Source organism: Eptatretus burgeri, chromosome 1, assembly GCF_056783735.1.
Source record: "Eptatretus burgeri isolate ZD-2024b chromosome 1, Ebu_testis_v1, whole genome shotgun sequence".
NCBI classification, from domain to species: Eukaryota; Metazoa; Chordata; class Myxini; order Myxiniformes; family Myxinidae; genus Eptatretus; species Eptatretus burgeri.
In genome coordinates this window covers 35,261,675-35,281,892 of record NC_140961.1, presented here as the reverse complement: position 1 = coordinate 35,281,892, position 20,218 = coordinate 35,261,675, and the positions used below count along the sequence as shown (strand labels likewise).

General features: G+C 43.3%; 1 long non-coding RNA gene across 1 annotated transcript in view; it reads right to left on the bottom strand.

Annotated features, from left to right (window-relative positions):
- Positions 1-20,218, bottom strand: part of LOC147034220 (uncharacterized) — a 184,749-nt gene that overhangs the window by 135,888 nt on the left and 28,643 nt on the right. The window contains exon 3 of the long non-coding RNA XR_015057577.1: positions 1,096-1,218. This is a non-coding gene — a long non-coding RNA (uncharacterized LOC147034220). The remainder of the gene's footprint in view (positions 1-1,095; positions 1,219-20,218) is intronic.

Below are 20,218 nucleotides of genomic sequence, written 5' to 3'. Positions count from 1 at the left end.
GGACATTCCAGGCACCCACCCGAAGGGACCGCCTCAGGTTAACCCAAGGAGACCGCCGTCTGGTGGACGACACCACAGCACCACCCCGACACACTCTCCCGCAATCTGACCCAGGGATGTTACCCCGTGGTTTCCCTCCTATCAAAGTTTGGGGGTCCCGAAGGCTTTGCCCCAATCCCGTCATCCGGTGAGCTGCCCTGCGAAGGGAAGCTGCACAGGAGGTACTCCCACGGAGTGGGTTTTCAGATTTCTTTGCGTTTTTGCGTTTTGCGGAATGAAGCGTTTTACGGTGGCTGGAGTGCAAATCCTGCCACCAACCTCCTAATAAGAAGTGACCCAACTGCAGGAGGACGTCCGCAGACACAGTTGGGCACTAGATATGGATGGCCGTTGGCTCACAAGGAGCTCCTCCGCCCTTTGACAGGTTTTGTTTTTAATCCTGCAGTTTATTATCATACAGAGTCAGATACGTTGTACTGGCAGAGATTTTTAATTTGGCAGGGTTTTTAATCCTTTAATTTAAGGGTAAGGGGAGGGGAATATTTTAGGATAGCCTCAAGGAGGTGTTTTGATTAAAAAAAAAAACAATGACATGATCGAGGCTCATGGAAGAGTGAGATTAAGGACGATAAGAAGGCAATGAACCAAAACTGACAGTGGGGCAGTCGCACAACAGGTAAACACAATAAGCAAGGGAATTAACAAAAAGGAAAAGAGGAAAATGAGGTGGAAAGAACCTGTGTTTGGTCGGGTTAAAAAGGGTGGTGAGATATTTACACAGATCTCAAGTAGCTGGGATAGGAGATGAGAGGAGATAGTGCGACACAGTCTCCTTGAAGCCATGGAAAGAAGAGTCGAACAGAACAGCCTCTGAAGGCAATTCCACAAATGGGAGAACAGAGTTTAACCAGGAAGGGGTTATTGGAAGAATGTGTGCATCCTGGAGCTGCTGGGGAGCGTTGAGAGTGCAGAGAGAGAGCTCAGCCAGAGGAGAGTTTGTAAAAAAGACAGACGCAGTCAACAGCATAACGATCATTTGTGAAAACATCAAACTTTACATAAATTTTGACTGGAATTCCTCTTACGACCACATACCTGCATTCGTCCTCATTTTTAAAGATGCTGCAGAACGAGTATATGTATAACATGTTTCCTGTTGCAAAGTGTCATCGTGACACACAGCTCTGTTCTTTCACGGTAATTTCTATCCGTGGGTTTCTAAAAGGTACAAAGAAACAGTTTGGATAAATATGAGATAGATAGCACAGATTAACATAAGTAGTCTCAACAAAGAAATCTGCACAACAATAAACAAAGCTTCCCAGTTGATTTAAAATGATCAATTAATTTGTCTCAGCTGGAAAGTGTTGGAGATCCCCACACGAGACCAATCCATAGTTAATTACAAATATTATGACACAAACATAATTTATAATTATATGAGGTATTATTAAAGTATATTTTGCCATCAGTGACGGCATAGTTGATGAACTACTTTATTTCCACCAAATAATCCAGCTGAAATCCCTGCCAGTACAACGTATCTGACTCTGTATGAGAATAAACTGCAGTCTCTTCCTCACGAGGCTTCCACAATCCAACAAAGATTCCATTGTGGCGAATGTTGACAAGGTCAATGGTTTTGACAAACAGCTACAAGTACAGATAAACAAATATTGACAAATAAAGGTGCACAGGTACTCAGGTGTGATGGTGTCCTGTTCTGTGGTGTTCTTCCGTACATTCCAGTAAATTATCGTGATGTTTCCAGTACCATGCCACATCGTATTGGTGCTTTCGATGAAACAATTCTGCACAAAGACAAGCCTAAACCCAGCAACAAATGGATTGTTGGTACATCCATTAAAGCTGATATCTAAATGACTAAGAGCTAATTTCTCAATTGAATTGAGGTGGAAAAGAAAATACTTTTGTGACAGCAAAGTCAATGATCATATTAAACGAGCAAAACCAATCACCATATTCTCATCATGATAGGTGGAAACAGTTGAATGGCTTACATATAACGGTGTGTGACCATTAACTTGGGATCAGCATTAAAAACTGTCATGTAATAAAATGGAAAATTAGGGTCCCAGAAGGGGAAAAGGGGGAAATTAGGGAAAATTAGGCTGAAAGGCCTGAGATAAACGATTGTATCCATACAGTGAAAACTATGTAGGATGAGAGGGTCCTGAATTGATGAAAAAACTTTCCATTAGATTTTGTTCAGTGAAAGTACACTTAAACCCTTTCAGACCCTAAGGTGTAAAGAGTCTAAGGGTCTAAAGTGGTCAAAGGGTCGAAATGGTTTAAGGGGTCTAAAGGGTGTCAAGGTCTAAAGCAGACTTTGTCTGCTCTTGCAGCTAACGTGTGGCTCTCAACGGAATCCTTTCATCTCTGCTCCTGGCTAAGGCAGGAGATAGATGTGGGTTCTTACCTTCCCAAGGCAGTGTTCTGCGGCCAGTCCCATTCCTGCTCTTCATTAATGAATAATGATCTCACTGACACTTAGGAAAATTTCCTTCATTTATTTCCTGATTACTTTACCCTCTGTCGTGACATCCCTCATCCTTCAGATAGGCAGGCAGCAGCTTTTTTTTCTCTGTCTCTGTCTCTCTCTGTCTCTGTCTGTCTCTGTCTGTCTCTGTCTGTCTCTGTCTGTCTCTGTCTGTCTCTGTCAAACCGCACCATCAGCTTTCTTAGCAATTATCTTGAGAAAGTTGTCACTCATACTCCTGGGTCTCATTATCAGCCATGATCATTCTTAGGCAAACCACATTTCTTGGGCAAACCATCAACCCCCTTCTGGTGAAACTACCTAAATCCAGGATCACTGCTCACCTCCATTAATTTGTTCCTCTTTTTCCCCACCAGTGGAACCAACTTCCACATCATCTTCAATGTCATTCTTCCATCCAGGTGATCAAGACAGTTGTTCACCACCATCTCAGATCGTCCCCAATCCAAAATATTGATTTTTCTACCCTCGTTAACTACACCCCACCCCATTCCCTCTGTCCATCTGAAAGATTGTCCATTAACTGCCAGACAACATAAAACTTGGGTACCTTTGGGGCATCTGGTATCCTTCCCTCGGGTATATGTAAACGACTTAAAGCATCCCAGTTACCAGTAGTCTTACCAGGTTTGGTCCTCAAAGTATATGAATATAGATTTCACCATCTCACTGTGAAAAGCTTGTGGAGATCTACTCAAAAATACTCAGAACAGTCATTGCTGCAAAAGGTGCTTCCACCAAGTCCTGAACTTAGGGGCTGAATACTTTTACAACCAGTGAATTTTGATTTGTTAATATTTTTTGCAGGTATTCCTGAAATGTAACCTCCTTCAACGATAATAGTATTTAGTTTGACCTCTTCGTTTATGAATAAAAAAGTTCATTTGGAAAAATTGGTTCTACATAATTCATAATTCATCTAAATGTGGCATTATTGGTTGGGGGTGAATACTTCTGCAGGCTACTATATTCTCAATGAATCAGGTTTCAAAATCGGCACAATTAGAGAGACCCTCTTTGATACTTGACCCTCTCAACCAAGACCTCAAACAAGTTCAGAGCCAATCCTCTGCTTCAGAGCAAATGCCACTGGTCTAGCCATCAAAAATTTGGCCTTAAATTTTGTCTTGAAATACATTGTAACATTCATGCCAACAACCTGACCCCAATAAATGAGTCCTTATTATCAGCAAACTCTGTCTCCTCGAGATGACTATGCATCTTGAGCTGCTTGATCTCCGCCCAGTTCAAATTCAGCTGATCAAGCCCGTTCTTGCCCAATAAACTGGGGCCACGCTGAGTAACCACAACTCGCAATGACTGCTGCTGACCTCGATGTTTCACTGTGACAATAGCCTCCACTACCAAGGGGACTATTTCACCAGTCAACATCTTAATAGCATGGAGATAATGAAGCAATGGTGGTCTTTTTTCCAGAAAATCATACACTATCTGACTGATCACAGAGCATGATCTTCCCTATCTATCTCCATGTCAACCTTGGTCCCTTCAATGTCAACTGTTCACGTAAAAGCTACAGAACTAGATGTGTGATGTAGTGTACCGTACTCCACATTACCACGTTCCATTGAGGAGTGATCCCCATTCCTGACGTCTCCGAATCTGGTGCAGCCACACCCATTGATGAATCCAGATAATGGACTCTCCACTTCGGTTGAGTCATTCCCCGACAACTGGAGTCGACCTGATGAGCACATCATCTCGCGCGCGATATGACCCATTTTACCGCAACACAGACATGATACGGTTTTGAATCGGCATCTGTTTGGAGCATGTTTTGTACCATATCTCAACAGTCGACGATCTTCATTGGCATAAACGCCAACAGCTGGAGTGTGCTCGATGATTGGTTCCCCCAGAGCCTTCATGAATCACAGCAGCTCCACTTCCAGCTGATTCGTGGGCAAATGCTTCTTCAACCACCATCTTTAATGTAACTCTGTCAGTTTCCAATAGCCTCTTTTGCAGGATTTCATTACTCGCCCCAAGTATGAACCGGTCCCGTGTGAACTCATAAAGCATCAAACCGTACTCTCAGTGCGTTCGCTTGCCACTCAAACTTCTGCCAGGAATGAACTGATGGACTGCACCAGTTTTTGCAAGCAACCCTCAACTTGAGGCTTGTAAGGGTTGTATGAGGCTTTGGTGAAAAATGCTCTTTCACAATTTTCACAATTTCTTCCGTAACGAGTTCTTCTGGTTTCCTGACCAGATGGCTACATACGTATCAGCTCCCATGACCGACAACAAAATGGCGCATTTGTGCCTATACTCAACACTAATCTATCCCTTGATACCCGATAAAATAGATATGTGGCTTATTCCAATTTATAAAGTGTTAAGTTTACGATTCAAAGTCAATATCTTCTTCTTTTTCATGGTTTTCCGTAAGTCGATCGCCATCATCGAACTGTAGACGGGTTACATCGCAGTACGATTTAACCCAAACGATTTTTCATAAATATGTCGAGTAGATGCGTCCTTGGTGCTTTTATTGTAATATAAAACAATATGGTTTCATTTTACACCAATGGCCGAAAGACCCTAAGTTTGTCAGAAATTGGACGAGGTTTGTGTGAAATACCTGAGTGTGGATCGGGCCTACAAAATGTTCACTTTTCTGCTCTGAACGTTTTACAGAGCACCGTTATGAACTAACAAAGATGGCTAGATCTTGCGGTTATCCACCACGATTGAGACGGGATCACGTCCCTACAATTAAGTGGAAAAACAGCCGTCGCTCGAAACTGTAACACCATCTCAACCCAGCTACCAGCACATGTACACGGACAATTTGAGCAGTGAATCAAACACCTGCTGCCATTGCCCGGAAGTTACCACAAGAACACTTGAAAATAATTATTTATTGTCAACACAAATTTATACATATCAAATGAACCACCAGATATTTATAGTGAAGAGAAAGTATCTATGTATTTACCATCTACTTCGAGAAGATTTCACCGAAGATGGTAAAACTTTCAGGGTCACCCCCTACACCTCCCCCCCTCCAAAATCCCCCATCAACTATCACCCCCACAATACCGACCACCACCCCACAACCCTCCTCCACCATCCTTCCACAATTCCCCCATCAACTATCACACCCACAATACCTACCACCACCCCATACACCTCCTCCACCCCATACACCTCCTCCACCCCACACCCCTCCATCATCCTTCCACAATCCCCCATCAACTATCACCCCCACAATACCGACCACTACCCCATACACATCCTCCACCATCCCACAAAATCCCACATCGGCCATCACCCCCACAATACCCACAATCATCTGGAGCAGGACAACAGGGGTGCTGTGTCTGTGCCGTGTTTCTGCTGGAGTAATATAACTGATTTATCAATTCATATAAAATCCCTTATAAACCATCAATTGAACGGAAAAACAAAACCGACCAATATGTCATGAGCATGCGACCAGTGTTTTCATATTCCCGAACACCTCCATTGTCACCAACTTCATCTGAATCACTCGCCGAAAGCTCCAAACAATACAGCTCCATTATTCCCCCAAGAGCGTTTCCATCCCTAATTTTGTCTCCAATAGTTTCTTCAAAATCCCTCTGATCAGTTCTCAACATGCTGAGAACCTTCAGAGTTGCTAATGAGTAATGACGGTCTAATCAGTAATGGAATCCCGATCTTGAAATCATACCTTTTCCTTTATGTAAGCCACCGTTTGAATCAAAGTGGGTTCTGAGTGTGACGTCACTGGCGAAGTTGAAAATAGACACTTTAGGGCTTGTTCAGCACTTTGTGATTGGAAAAATAATTTCACAAATGTTTTCCCATCAAAATAGACCATGAAGAATGATTTTCAATGGTTTTCAGGAAAATACAAAAAATTGCGTTTGGGTTCCCTTTATCACCCATCTATGCAATATTTTACAAATATGATCCACAACCAAAATATTTTCACATTCTAATCACATTGAGAATTACCTTTGGCAGATATGGCATTACAACATCATTATCATGTACCATGTTCTATAGTCTATACTAAGTGTCAGTTTTGCAGAAACAGCTTCTTGGATAGGGTTACAATCGTGGACGAGTCGCCATTCCGATGCAACTATAACATCAGCATTTATAAATAAATTTAACTCTTTTAAATATTTACTGAAGATGTATTTTTAAGTGGTGCAGCCACTTCTATGTTTGGTATGTCTTTCCATCCGTAAAAAAAAATTTGAAGAAGAAGAACCTTATAACCTTCTGTGGGGGACAACCAGACACCCAGAACCAGAGTCAGGGGAACAACCACGTACCCATGCACACAAAGACCTCTATTATTTGAAATCCACCATTATTTGAAATCAACAATTTCAAATTGCACTACTTCCTTCGGCCACTGGTGCGATTTTTATTTTCGACTTATGACACAAATATCATTTATAATCATGTTATTAAAATATATTCTACCGCCAGTGACGACATCGTTCATGAACTGCTTTGTTTCCATTTCCACTATATAATCCAGCGAGAATCCCTGCTCGTACAACATATCTGAATCTGAAAAGTAACAAACTGCAGTCTCTTCCTCACAAGGCTTCCAAAAAAAAAAAAACAAAGATGGAATTGTGGATAATGTTGACAAGGTCAATGGTTTTGACAAACAGATACAAGCACAGATGAACAAATATTGATAAATAGACTAGGAAATGATGCTTAAGGTGAGGAGTGATGGTGTTCAGTTCTCCACTGTTCTTCCCTACATACCAGTAAACTGTGGTGATGTTTACAGATCCTGATGTGGAAGGATTTGAGACCTTTTGAGTTCATTTGAGACCTTCAAGGAATTATTGAGACATAATCAGTGATCAACCATGGATGCTTAATTGGAAGATTGTTCAGTTAAATATCTCCCCATTATCATCGGCATCCCCTTCCTCAACCTCCTCGTCATTGTTTTCTTGGAAGTCTTCATCAGAATTAGCACATTCCTTGCATGTACACAGTTCAGTGCAGAGAATACCTACAAACACACAACATTTGCTGTCTGCTTCACCATCTCTGCACTTAGACTTCTTGCGTGTATAGTGATGCAAGTTCCAGGACGCTATGTTGAGCAGGTTCCACGTCCATCCAGGTGAAGAATCACGTGCAGTTTATAGGTGCAGTAGCTTAGCCTTGCTAATTTTATCCAGGCATCCGTCAGGTGTTGCTATCGGCAGATGCAGTGGAGCTCAGCAGTTGGACAGCATGTTCTTCAAATCAATGTTGCAAGTTCTGCCTATGATGACAAGTAGAGCAAGTATCTCTCCATCACTTCGTAGGGCGATGTATTTCCCCTTTACCTTTGTGGTGACAGTCTTGGTTAAATTCGTGAACGACTTCAGTTTCAACCTTGATAAAGTGTTGTTGAGGTCGATCTTGCCTCTTTGCAAATGGTCCTTGCAGAAAGTGATTAATCCATTGTTACCCTTCTCGTGAGATGCAGAAAGGTCATTACAAACCTCTCGTGAAGCAATGACACCTGATGATAAATGGATAAGATCACTGGGTTGTTTCAGGATCGTTGAGAAATGGGTTGTACTGGTTATGGTTTCCATAATGTTCTGCACGTCCTGCTCATCATGGGTCATACACCCCTTTGTTTGATATTCATGAGTTCTCAAACGTTGACTTTTGCCTTCCATGTCCTGAGTGCCTTGTGATGGCTCCTCTTTCGTGACGTGTCCTAAAACAACGATTGCTGGCTCCTCTGTTGGTTTAGAATGATTTCATCCCACCCTTTGTTTTGGAAACTCTGTTGTCCGTTTGTTTGATCATCATATCACAAGCAACTCGTGAATGAGCATGGAAAGCGTGTCTTTGAACAGCAAAATTCCCAATCTGCAATTCATTGAATGTAAATGGATGGCCAGCTGCCAGATTATGCATTTCCAACCGGTAAACAGGGAGATAACGGGAATAATTTGTCCTCTCACACACAAACATCCATGGCAGAAGAGCTCTGACTGCTGCTTGGTGAAGTGACCAATCCCCCATCTCTGGTTGCCCTAATGAAGAGCAGCACATTTTGAACCAATTCCACATACAAACTCCAGAATGTGAATGTCATATCTTTGTTCCTTGATCTTATGTAGTCGTCATAAGCTGTCATCATCACCTGAAATGCTGGTCCAATAATCGACCTGTTATAAATACCGAAAAAGAATCCCCTTGTTGTTTTGGCCCCATTTCCATTCAAGTTTTTCAAAATATTTACACACCTCAATAATGTAGCACACGTCACTTCATTGAAAGTTTTGAAGTCTCAAACAATATAATCAATATGTGCATCACATCTTCTTTTGATGAAATCTTTGGAAGATCAGAATGTGTTTCAGCCATCATGGCAACAATGGCTGCCATGTCAAATACACATGCTGCCATGTCAAATGTCGCGAGTCTGGCGTGAGGGACGCCCACGGTTGAGAGAGGAACATGGTTGGGATGGAGGATCTCGCTTTGCTCTCTTCATGGCATGACAAAATCGGTTTCCTTCGACACAGGAAGAAGACGGCGTGATTCTTGTATTCGTGCTGAGGCAAATTGGCTTGCGCGGTGGAGCAAGACGCTGGCCATTGGTTCTTGGTTGGGTTGTGAGGGACCGACCTCGACGCCTCGTGTATATCACCGAAGAGATAGCGTCATTCTGCAGAGTGCTGCGGATCGGCAAGCGCAATCGACGAGGAAGCTGAACGGCGGTCTCTGAGCCCTGATGTTGAATACCGCTCACGAGTTTCCTGACGTTTATTCTTTTGGCGCCATTTTTGGACGCATGTACACGTGCAGGACGAAGCACCTCAATTCCAAGTTCCATAGAGACCATCTCTGGACCAAACTAAGTGCCAGAATAAAGGGAGGATTTGCTTTTCCTTTGTTTCCCCTTGTCTGTATTTAAGTCCTTATGTAGAGGCGCCTCAACTTTGGTATAATTTACTTGACGTTATTATTACGACATTTTAAAATTACCCTTATAAATATTTATATTGTCATTAAATCCCTGCGTTTATTTTAAGTTGCTGTGTCCGTCTATTTGGCGTGGGGATCGAGTATAAACCCCCTTGTGCTGTGCATCCATCTTTGTTCCATCGCTCCGCCAGTGCCGATTGCCCCTCCTGCGCACGTTATAATCTTTGAGGATCAACGTGTCCGCCTCCTAAGGAAAACCGCTCGGCTCTCCAGGCTAGCTGATGATAACTACCATCTACCACAATTTGGGTCGGGGGGGGGAGGGGGGATTAAACGTAACCGGCCAGACCAGCGAGAGCATGTTCTGTACTCTGCAACACGAGGTGTACCAGTTTCTGGCTTGCAAATCAGTGTATTTGTTTTAAATTCACCATCTCGTTATTATTCTGCATATTTTTGCACAAATATTTGTTTTAGAAAACTTTTATTTCGCACTCAGTGTCATTCAATTTTTTTATTTATTCTCAGGAGTCAAAAGCTCCCGTTTGCCCGAGTGCCCAGAATAGCGTCAGTCCGATGCAGCCATACATCAGTATTTATAAGGAAATTTAACTCTTTTAAATATTCACTGTCGAGGTATTTCTTTTTATTATTACAGTGCCCATAAAAAGTCCATACCCCCTTCCCACCTTCCAAAATTTTCACCTTTTGTTGCCTTATAGCCTGGAATTGCATTGCATGAAATCAGACTTTTTCAACACCGCTCCTTCCCAACTCCATATCCAGGCGATGCATGACGTCATCACTGGAGAAGGAAGGGAAAGGAAGGAAAGGAAGGGAAAGGAAGGAAAGGAAGGGAGTACTCAGTTTTTATTACGTTTTCTTTCTTGTTTCTTATACATCGCTCCCTCCCAATTCCACATCTCGGCGATGCATGACGTCAATGCTGGGCGCCGAAGGAAGGGAGTACTCAGTTTTTACTCTGTTTTCTTGTTTTTGTACACCGCTCCTTCTCAATTCCATATCCAGGTGATACGTGACGCCGTTGCCGGGCACCAAAGGAAGGGAGTACTCAGTTTTTACTCCATTTGTTTGTTATTTGCAAAATCGAAGATTTTTCAAGTACATTGGTCAGTCAATTTTGTTATTCTGTCTGTATGTCTGTCTGTCTGTCTGTCTATCTGTCTGTTGACCACAGGTCACAATTTTAAAACGATTTTCACGAAACTTCACCACATGGTAGAGTTTGTCAGAAGGAAGAAGCTGATTGTTTGAGGTCAAAAGGTCAACATAGGCCAAAGGTCAACAACTAAGGTGGAATTTCTAAAATGCTCAATTTTCATCCAATTGACTTGAAATTTGAAGAGGATTTATATTTCAGGTCACTGGATTCAGCTAGCCAATTATTTTTGAGGTCAGCATAAACCAAAAGGTCAAAATAGGCCCAAGGTCAACTTGAATTGGTGTTGGTTTAGCGGTTTGGGTGGTGATTTGGGATCGTAGGGTCTTGACTTAAAGTCCCATTGGCCGCTGAATTAACACCAGGGAGTTGACAGCTTGTCATCCTTCCATGGTCGGCAAAATGATTACCAGTGTAGCAGCCAAAAGGCTGCACACAAAAGAAAGGGGTATTGATGGATTTATTAAATCTGGTATTGGTGTGGTGCAGGTATGATGGGCCAAATGGTCTCTTCCTGTGCAAAATTTCCTCACCAAGGACGTATTTCTAAAATCCTCAATTTTCATCTCATTGACTTGTTTTTTGTTTGTTTTGTATACCTTGTGGAGGCTCGTGTGAAAGCTAACACACAATGCACAGCAAGGGGGGCATGAGACAAGAGGGGAGGGAGTGGAAAGGACAAAATAGTGCGGAACAGAGACATTAGGAGATCTGTGGAAGGGAGAGGGATGGGACGGGGAACATGGGGAATAGAAGATGGACATTACAGGGACTTTCAGGAAGGAAAGCAGGGAATTTGAAGGAGGTGGGCTTGGGTGGATTATCGGAGGTAGAAAATATCGAGGATTTGGATGGGGGATGACAAGAGGTGGTGGTGAACAGCTGTTTTGAAGGCCTGGAGGGAAGAATGGGAACGAATAGAGTGAGGGAGTTTATTCCAAAGGTGGGAAAAAAGAGGAATGAAAGAGTGAAGGTGAGCAGTGATTCGTGATTTTGGTAGTTTTACCAGAAGGGGGTTGTTGGCAGACCTTGAGCGCCTGTGGAAATGTGGTGGGGACAAATCGCAGAGAGAGCAGGGGGGTGAGGCTGGAGAGGAGACGGTAGAAGACAGAAAGACCACCAACCAACCTGCGGTGATTGAGTGAGAGGCCCAAAGACTCAGCCTCATTGCGGGAGATGCCAATGATCCGAAATGCCTTGGTTTCTACCTGCGTGAAGTCGAGAAAGGTGGGAGGCAGGAGCACCAGCCCAGAGGGGAGAGCAGTACTCCATCAGGCTGCAGACAAAAGCTTTGTAAGTGGTCAGGAGCTCAGGTGGGCCGAGGAAGGACTTTGTACGACGGAGGATTCCCAGTCGGCGACTGGCTTTGGAGGCCAGGTTGGAAATGTGACTTTCCCAGGAAAGGTCATGGCAGATAGTGAGACCCAGAAGCTTGAAAGAAAGGACTTCTTCCAGAGGATTGTTGAGAAAGTGGATGGGGGGGGGGGGGTTTCTAAACGGTCCTTTCGAAGAGACATAGTGAGAGTGTGAGATTTGTCCGGATTGAAAGACATGTTCCACGTGTTGGACCAGTTTGTGATTTTATCCAGATCTGCAGTGAGTGAAGAAGTTGCTGCTTGCCGGTCTGAGGGATGTCCGATGGTACGGCAGAGGGTGGAGTCATCAGCAAAGAGATATAGAGGATTTTCCAGAGTCGGAGAGATCATTGAGGAAAAACGGAAAAAGAACAGGGCCCAGAACGCTACCTTGAGGAACTCCAGCCTGGACAGGAAGAGGGGATGAAAGAACTCCATTTAGGCCACACATTGACTGCGACAGGATAGGAAGTCTGCGAGCCATGAGTGGAGATGGCCTTGGATACCATAGGAAGAGAGTTTGGTGAGCAGGGCAGGGTGCCAGACTGTGTCAAAAGCACGTGATATGTCCAGGGATACGGCTCGGATATCCTGTCTGGCATTGAGGACCTCCATCCATTGTTGGGAGAGCAGAACCAGCATATCCAGGGTAGAGTGACTTGGTCTGAAACCAAATTGATGATCAGAAATCAAGCCATTGGAGAAGAGGAAGGATTTAATGTCTGAAGCGATGATGGATTCCATAACCTTGTTGATAATTGTGAGAAGGTTGATTGGTCTGTAGTTGCAGGGATCTGTTTTTGCACCTTTTTATGCAGGGCAGTGATGTTTGCTGATTTCCAAGCAGATGGCAGATGACCTTGAGCAAATGAGAGGGTGAATAGAACAGAGAGAGGGTGAGCAAGAGCAGAAGAGCAGGCTTTGAGGACACATGGGCTGATGCCGTCTGGACCGGTTGCAGAATCTGAGTCGAGGTTTGACAGCAAACTCTCCACCTTGTCAGGAGAAAAGGACACAGAGTCCCGGGACAGTTGTGTGCGACTGGGTAAGGTGGGTAGAGAAAGTGATGGGTTTTGGACACAAGATTTAGCTGCAAACACCAAGTTTAGGCATTCAGCTTTATCACGTGTGGTATCAGCAGTGCAGCCATTTGAGGTAAGGGAGGGGATGGAGGCAGAACATACACCAGAAACAGATTTGATTAGACACCACCAGGATTTTGAGGAGGGAGAGAGGTTTGAGAGTTCAGACTTGAGATTAGAAAGATGTTGTTTTCTGGCTCTCCTGAGGGTAGATACACACTTGTTCCGAGCTTTATGGAAGGAACTGAGATTGCCCTCAGTTGGGTTTGCTTTCCATGAGACAAAGGCAAGTTGTTTCAGGACAACTGCCTCACCACAAGCTTCAGTGAACCAAGGGCGGGAGGAAGGGTAGGACAACTGAAGACGAGAGGGGATAAATCTGTGCATGAGGGAGAGCAAGTTTCTTTGAAAGAATTCTCAGGATGAGTTGATGTTGGAGAAAGTAGCGATAGGAGACCAGTCTATAAGTTTGATGGCTGCTTGGAGACCCTGCCAGTCGGCTTGAGTGAAATGCAAGACTCGATGGCGGTGAGGTGGTTCTTTGATAATAGCCAGAGAGATGTCCACTTTGACAAGGACGTGGTCAGAAGAACCGATTGGCGCAGAGGAAGAGCAGCAGATATTGTCAGGGAAATTTGTCAAAATCAGATTCAGAAGAGATTGAGTACCATTGGTTGAGAACCGCGTCGGGAAGTTGACCGATTGAGTCAGTCCCAATGAGTCGCAGAAAGCTTTTGCTGAGGTGCCATGACAGGTGAGAGAGGTACCCACACCTAGCCAACTGGCATGATGACAATTGAAGTCGCCACATATGAGGAAGAGAGAGTTTGGATGAGAAGATAGAAGTTGGTCCATGTTTTCGGATAGTGAGGTGTAGATGGAGTCATCACTGTTAGGTGGACGGTACAGTACACATATAAACATGAGGTGGGAGTGGAGGGGGAGCCGTAGCCAGAGGTATTCCTGGGGGTGTGGGGGAGTGAGGGCAGTGCATGGAGAGTGAGGAATAGAGTCTTTGATGAAGAGAGCAACTCCTCCACCAGAACGAGGCTCAGGTCTGTCAAACCGGAGGAGGGAGTAACCAGGGAGAGATACTTGGGAGTCAGACACGTCTTGGGGGAGGAAAGTTTATGTTAGGCAGATTATGTCTGGTTTGTCAGTGGCAACCTGTATGGAAAGATCTGAAAGGTTTGAGCGAAGGCCCCGGATATTTGAGGTCCACACTTTTAATGAAGAGGAAGGGGAGGAGGCTTTGGGTGCAGGGGTAGGGGAAGGGTAGGACAAGGGACGAGGGGGGAGATAAGGAGAGTTGTTGAAAGAGTGTGGGGGGTTGCAGAATAGCTTGGGGAGGGGGCCGAATGAGGAGGAGAAAAGGCCCTGTGGTGCTGGGGGAGAGGGGGGACAAGAGAGGGGGAAAAAGGCAGTTGAGGATTTCAGGAGGTGTAGTGAAGAGATGGAGGTGAGAGGGCAGTGAAAGGAGGCAGCTTTGTGGATGAGAGGGGGGGGGCAACTTTGAGAAGGATGAGTGAGGGGGATGAATGGTGGGAGAAAGGTGAGTGGGAGTTTTTGAGAGAGGTGAGAGGGGGGCTTGGAGGGAGAAGAGTGGGATGGTTGCTTTGAGAGTGAGGGGTGAGAGGGTGAGTTGGTACTGAAGTTGGAAAAAAAGAATGGTTGATGGAAAGCAAACATTCATAGCAAACTGGGGTTTTTTTTAGTTTTAGGTCAGAGATGCGATTTAAAACAATTCTTTATGGATGCAATAAAGGCGAATTCAGAGAATGGAGAGAAGAAACGCTGTAACAGTTGGATTTTTTTAGGCAAGGTATGAAGGAGAGGTCGAATTGAGAGCAGTCTGTTGAAATAGCAGAAGAGTAGTGCATTATGATACAGTAAAGAGGACCACACGTGTGAAAGAGGAAGATGAAGCATTATTAGAGATCGTTTTTGTTATTATTATATTAATGTTTGAGAGAGTTTTCAACAGATTAGGTCATGGAAGTGTTGTAGAAAAAAATCGAGGAAGAAGAAGAAGAGATGAAGATGAAGAAGAAGAAGAAGAAGAAGAAGAAGAAGAAGAAGAAGAATCGAGACTCGTGAGTGTGCAAGGAGAAAGGTAGCGGTTTTTTTTAATTTAAGATAAGAAATAGAGTGATTAGTTGGGAGGGATGGGGGACGTTAGGAAAGTGGGGAAGATAGAAATTGAAGGTAATGGGGAGAAAAAACAAATAAACACGATCGTACACTGAGGGGAACCGGTAGGCCTCAAGCACCCGGTAAGACAAGGTCGACAAAATCTCACAAAATAGCACAATTTTTGAAACAAAACCGAACTAAAAACACACAGTAACATGTAGCTGAGAAAATAAACAGTTAAAACGGGACAGATAACGACTGGAAACTCAACTTTGAGATCGTCAGCAGAGAGCCCTGAAGGAGACCTGTCGACGCTCCAAACCCAGAACCGGAAGACTTGAAATTTGAAGAGAATTTTCATATCAGGTTGCTGAATTCAACCACCAATTATTTTCAGTCAACATCGGAAAAAAGCTCAATGTAGGTCAAACTTCTAAAATTGTCAATTTTCATCCAATTCACTTGAAATTTGAAGAGGATTTTCATATTTGGTCACTGAATTAAATCAGCCAATTATTTATTAGGTCAACATTGACCGAAAGGTCAAAATAGTCCCAAGGTCAACAACTCAGGTGATATTTCTAAAATCCTCAATTTTCATCCGATTGACTTGAAATTTGAAGAGGATTTATATTTCTTGTCAATGGATTCAACCAGCCAATTCTTTTTGAGGTCAACATGGACCAAAAGGTCAACATTTGCCCAAGGTCAACAACTAAGGGAGTATTTCTAAAATCCTCTTCATCTGATTGACTTGAAATTTGATGAGGATTTGTTTCACGTCACAGAATTCACAATGAAACAACACACAGGATTTCGATGAAACTTGACCATAGCCTTTACCACCCGTGATGTACCAAAGTTTGCTCATGGCATTAAAAAAAAAAAAAATCCATCGGTGTTTTCTTTCTTCTCCATTACATATTTTGTGGGTCGTCCATGCCTATTAGTGGTTGCCTGGTTATCTTATTCAGCCGCAAAGAGGTGAGCACCCAGGGCTATTGCCCCTATGTAAATTTTTTGAATAAGGCTCACCTGGGTGTGCTTGGATGGGTTTGAGGTTAGAGAAGTAGCAGCTGAAACCCAAATCCTATCCAGGTTCCTCCTGATGATTCCATATTTGCTCATTGCTTATTCGGGTTCCATCAGATTACTCCAATGCAGGACTATACCTATATGGTTTGAATTTAATTTATTTTAATCCCATTCTGAATTCAATTGAATTATAATAAACGTCAAGGGTGAGGATCAAGTGTTCGATCAAAGCGGGTTTGTATCAAAGCGGGACATCTTGGTACCCGGTCATTTCTGTCAGCAGTTATAAAGTGGCAGTTCTACTTAGGTCCCTTATGAATTATGTAATCCTCCACACAAACACCACACAAAATACACCACACAAAATACACCACACAAAACAAGTCCTGGTGAGGGTCTGAAATCTCTGTTTGCTCTTTTTCTTGCCAAAGCTGGTCATTCTTATCACAATATTTTAACGTATATATTGTTCAAAGCTTTGGAGGAAAAATGCCTTGTTCAGATATTTCCAAATACCGTAACTTCATTCAGAGTGAATCATGAGTCACAGGACATTGTTTTAACTGCTGATGCAAGATTTGTTTATACCATCTACCAGGGTGGGCCAGAAGCCCCAGTAATTATAACTTATTACAGTTATAACAGTAAGAGATAATAACAGGAGTAATAATAAAATATTACAGCAACACAACAATTACAATACCTCCTCAGACATCAAATGCATCCGAATGACGTCCGCTGTTGTCACGGCACTCAATAATTTTTCTCCATGTGTGGTGTGAAAACCGATGCAAAATTCCATGTGTTATGGTGCCAAAAGCTTCCTGAAATACCACGTGTTATGGTGCCAAATGCTTCCTGAAATACCACGTGTTATGGTGCAAAATGCTTCCTGAAATACCACGTGTTATGGTGCCAAATGCTTCCTGAAATACCACATGTTATGGTGCCAAATGCTTCCTGAAATACCACGTGTTATGGTGCCAAATGCTTCCTGAAATACCACATGTTATGGTGCCAAATGCTTCCTGAAATACCACGTGTTATGGTGCCAAATGCTTCCTGAAATACCACGTGTTATGGTGCCAAATGCTTCCTGAAATACCACATGTTATGGTGCCAAATGCTTCCTGAAATACCACATGTTATGGTGCCAAATGCTTCCTGAAATACCACGTGTTATGGTGCCAAATGCTTTCTGAAATACCACATGTTATGGTGCCAAATGCTTCCTGAAATACCACGTTATGGTACCAAATGCTTCCTGAAATACCACGTGTTATGGTGCCAAATGCTTCCTGAAATACCACGTGTTATGGTGCCAAATGCTTCCTGAAATACCACGCGTTATGGTGCCAAATGCTTCCTGAAATACCACACATACTGGCATCAAATGCTTCCTGATATACCACATGTTATGGTGCCAAATGCTTCCTGAAATACCACGTGTTATGGTGACAAATGCTTCCTGAAATACCCCGTGTTATGGTGACAATTGCTTCCTGAAATATCCTGTGTTATGGTGACAAATGCTTCCTGAAATACCACGTGTTATGGTGCCAAATGCTTCCTGAAATACCACGTGTTATGGTGCCAAATGCTTCCTGAAATACCACGCGTTATGGTGCCAAATGCTTCCTGAAATACCACACATACTGGCATCAAATGCTTCCTGATATACCACATGTTATGGTGCCAAATGCTTCCTGAAATACCACGTGTTATGGTGACAAATGCTTCCTGAAATACCCCGTGTTATGGTGACAATTGCTTCCTGAAATATCCTGTGTTATGGTGACAATTGCTTCCTGAAATACCACATGTTATGGTGACAATTGCTTCCTGAAATACCACGTGTTATGGTGACAATTGCTTCCTGAAATACCACGTGTTATGGTGACAATTGCTTCCTGAAATACCCCGTGTTATGGTGACAATTGCTTCCTGAAATATCACACGTTCTGGCATCAAATGCTTCCTGATATACCACATGTTATGGTGCCAAATGCTTCCTGAAATATCACATGTTATGGTGCCAAATTCTTCATGAAATACCACGTGTTATGGTGCCAAATGCTTCCCGAAATACCACGTGTTATGGTGCCAAATACTTCCTGAAATACCACATGTTATGGTGTCAAATGCTTCCTGAAATACCACGTGTTATGGTGACAATTGCTTCCTGAAATATCCCGTGTTTTGGTGACAATTGCTTCCTCAAATACCCCGTGTTATGGTGACAATTGCTTCCTGAAATACCCCATGTTATGGTGACAATTGCTTCCTGAAATACCCCGTGTTATGGTGACAATTGCTTCCTGAAATACCCCATGTTATGGTGACAATTGCTTCCTGAAATACCACATGTTATGGTGACAATTGCTTCCTGAAATACCCCGTGTTATGGTGACAATTGCTTCCTGAAATACCCCGTGTTATGGTGACAATTGCTTCCTGAAATACCCCGTGTTATGGTGACAATTGCTTCCTGAAATACCCTGTGTTATGGTGACAATTGCTTCCTGAAATACCCCGTGTTATGGTGACAATTGCTTCCTGAAATACCCTGTGTTATGGTGACAATTGCTTCCTGAAATACCACGTGTTATGGTGACAATTGCTTCCTGAAATACCACGTGATATGGTGACGATGGCTTCCTGAAATACCCCGTGTTATGGTGACAATTGCTTCCTGAAATACCCCGTGTTATGGTGCCAAATGCTTCCTGAAATACCACATGTTATGGTGCCAAATTCTTCATGAAATACCACATGTTATGGTGTCAAATTCTTCATGAAATACCCCGTGTTATGGTGCTAAATGCTTCCCGAAATACCCCATGTTATGGTGCCAAATGATTCCTGAAATACCACATGTTATGGTGTCAAATGCTTCCTGAAATATCCCGTGTTATGGTGCCAAATGCTTCCTGAAATACCCCATGTTATGGTGCCAAATGCTTCCTGAAATACCACATGTTATGGTGTCAAATGCTTCCTGAAATATCCCGTGTTATGGTGACAATTGCTTCCTGAAATACCCCGTGTTATGGTGACAATTGCTTCCTGAACTACCCCGTGTTATGGTGACAATTGCTTCCTGAAATACCCCGTGTTATGGTGACAATTGCTTCCTGAAATATCCCGTGTTATGGTGACAATTGCTTCCTGAAATACCCCGTGTTATGGTGACAATTGCTTCCTGAAATACCACGTGTTATGGTGACGATGGCTTCCTGAAATACCCCGTGTTATGGTGACAATTGCTTCCTGAAATACCACGTGTTATGGTGACAATTGCTTCCTGAAATACCCCGTGTTATGGTGACGATGGCTTCCTGAAATACCCCGTGTTATGGTGACAATTGCTTCCTGAAATACCCCGTGTTATGGTGACGATGGCTTCCTGAAATACCCCGTGTTATGGTGACAATTGCTTCCTGAAATACCCCGTGTTATGGTGACAATTGCTTCCTGAAATACCCCGTGTTATGGTGACAATTGCTTCCTGAAATATCCCGTGTTATGGTGACAATTGCTTCCTGAAATACCCTGTGTTATGGTGACAATTGCTTCCTGAAATACCCCGTGTTATGGTGACAATTGCTTCCTGAAATACCCCGTGTTATGGTGACAATTGCTTCCTGAAATACCCCGTGTTATGGTGACAATTGCTTCCTGAAATATCCCGTGTTATGGTGACAATTGCTTCCTGAAATACCCCGTGTTATGGTGACAATTGCTTCCTGAAATACCACGTGTTATGGTGACGATGGCTTCCTGAAATACCCCGTGTTATGGTGACAATTGCTTCCTGAAATACCACGTGTTATGGTGACAATTGCTTCCTGAAATACCCCGTGTTATGGTGACGATGGCTTCCTGAAATACCCCGTGTTATGGTGACAATTGCTTCCTGAAATACCCCGTGTTATGGTGACGATGGCTTCCTGAAATACCCCGTGTT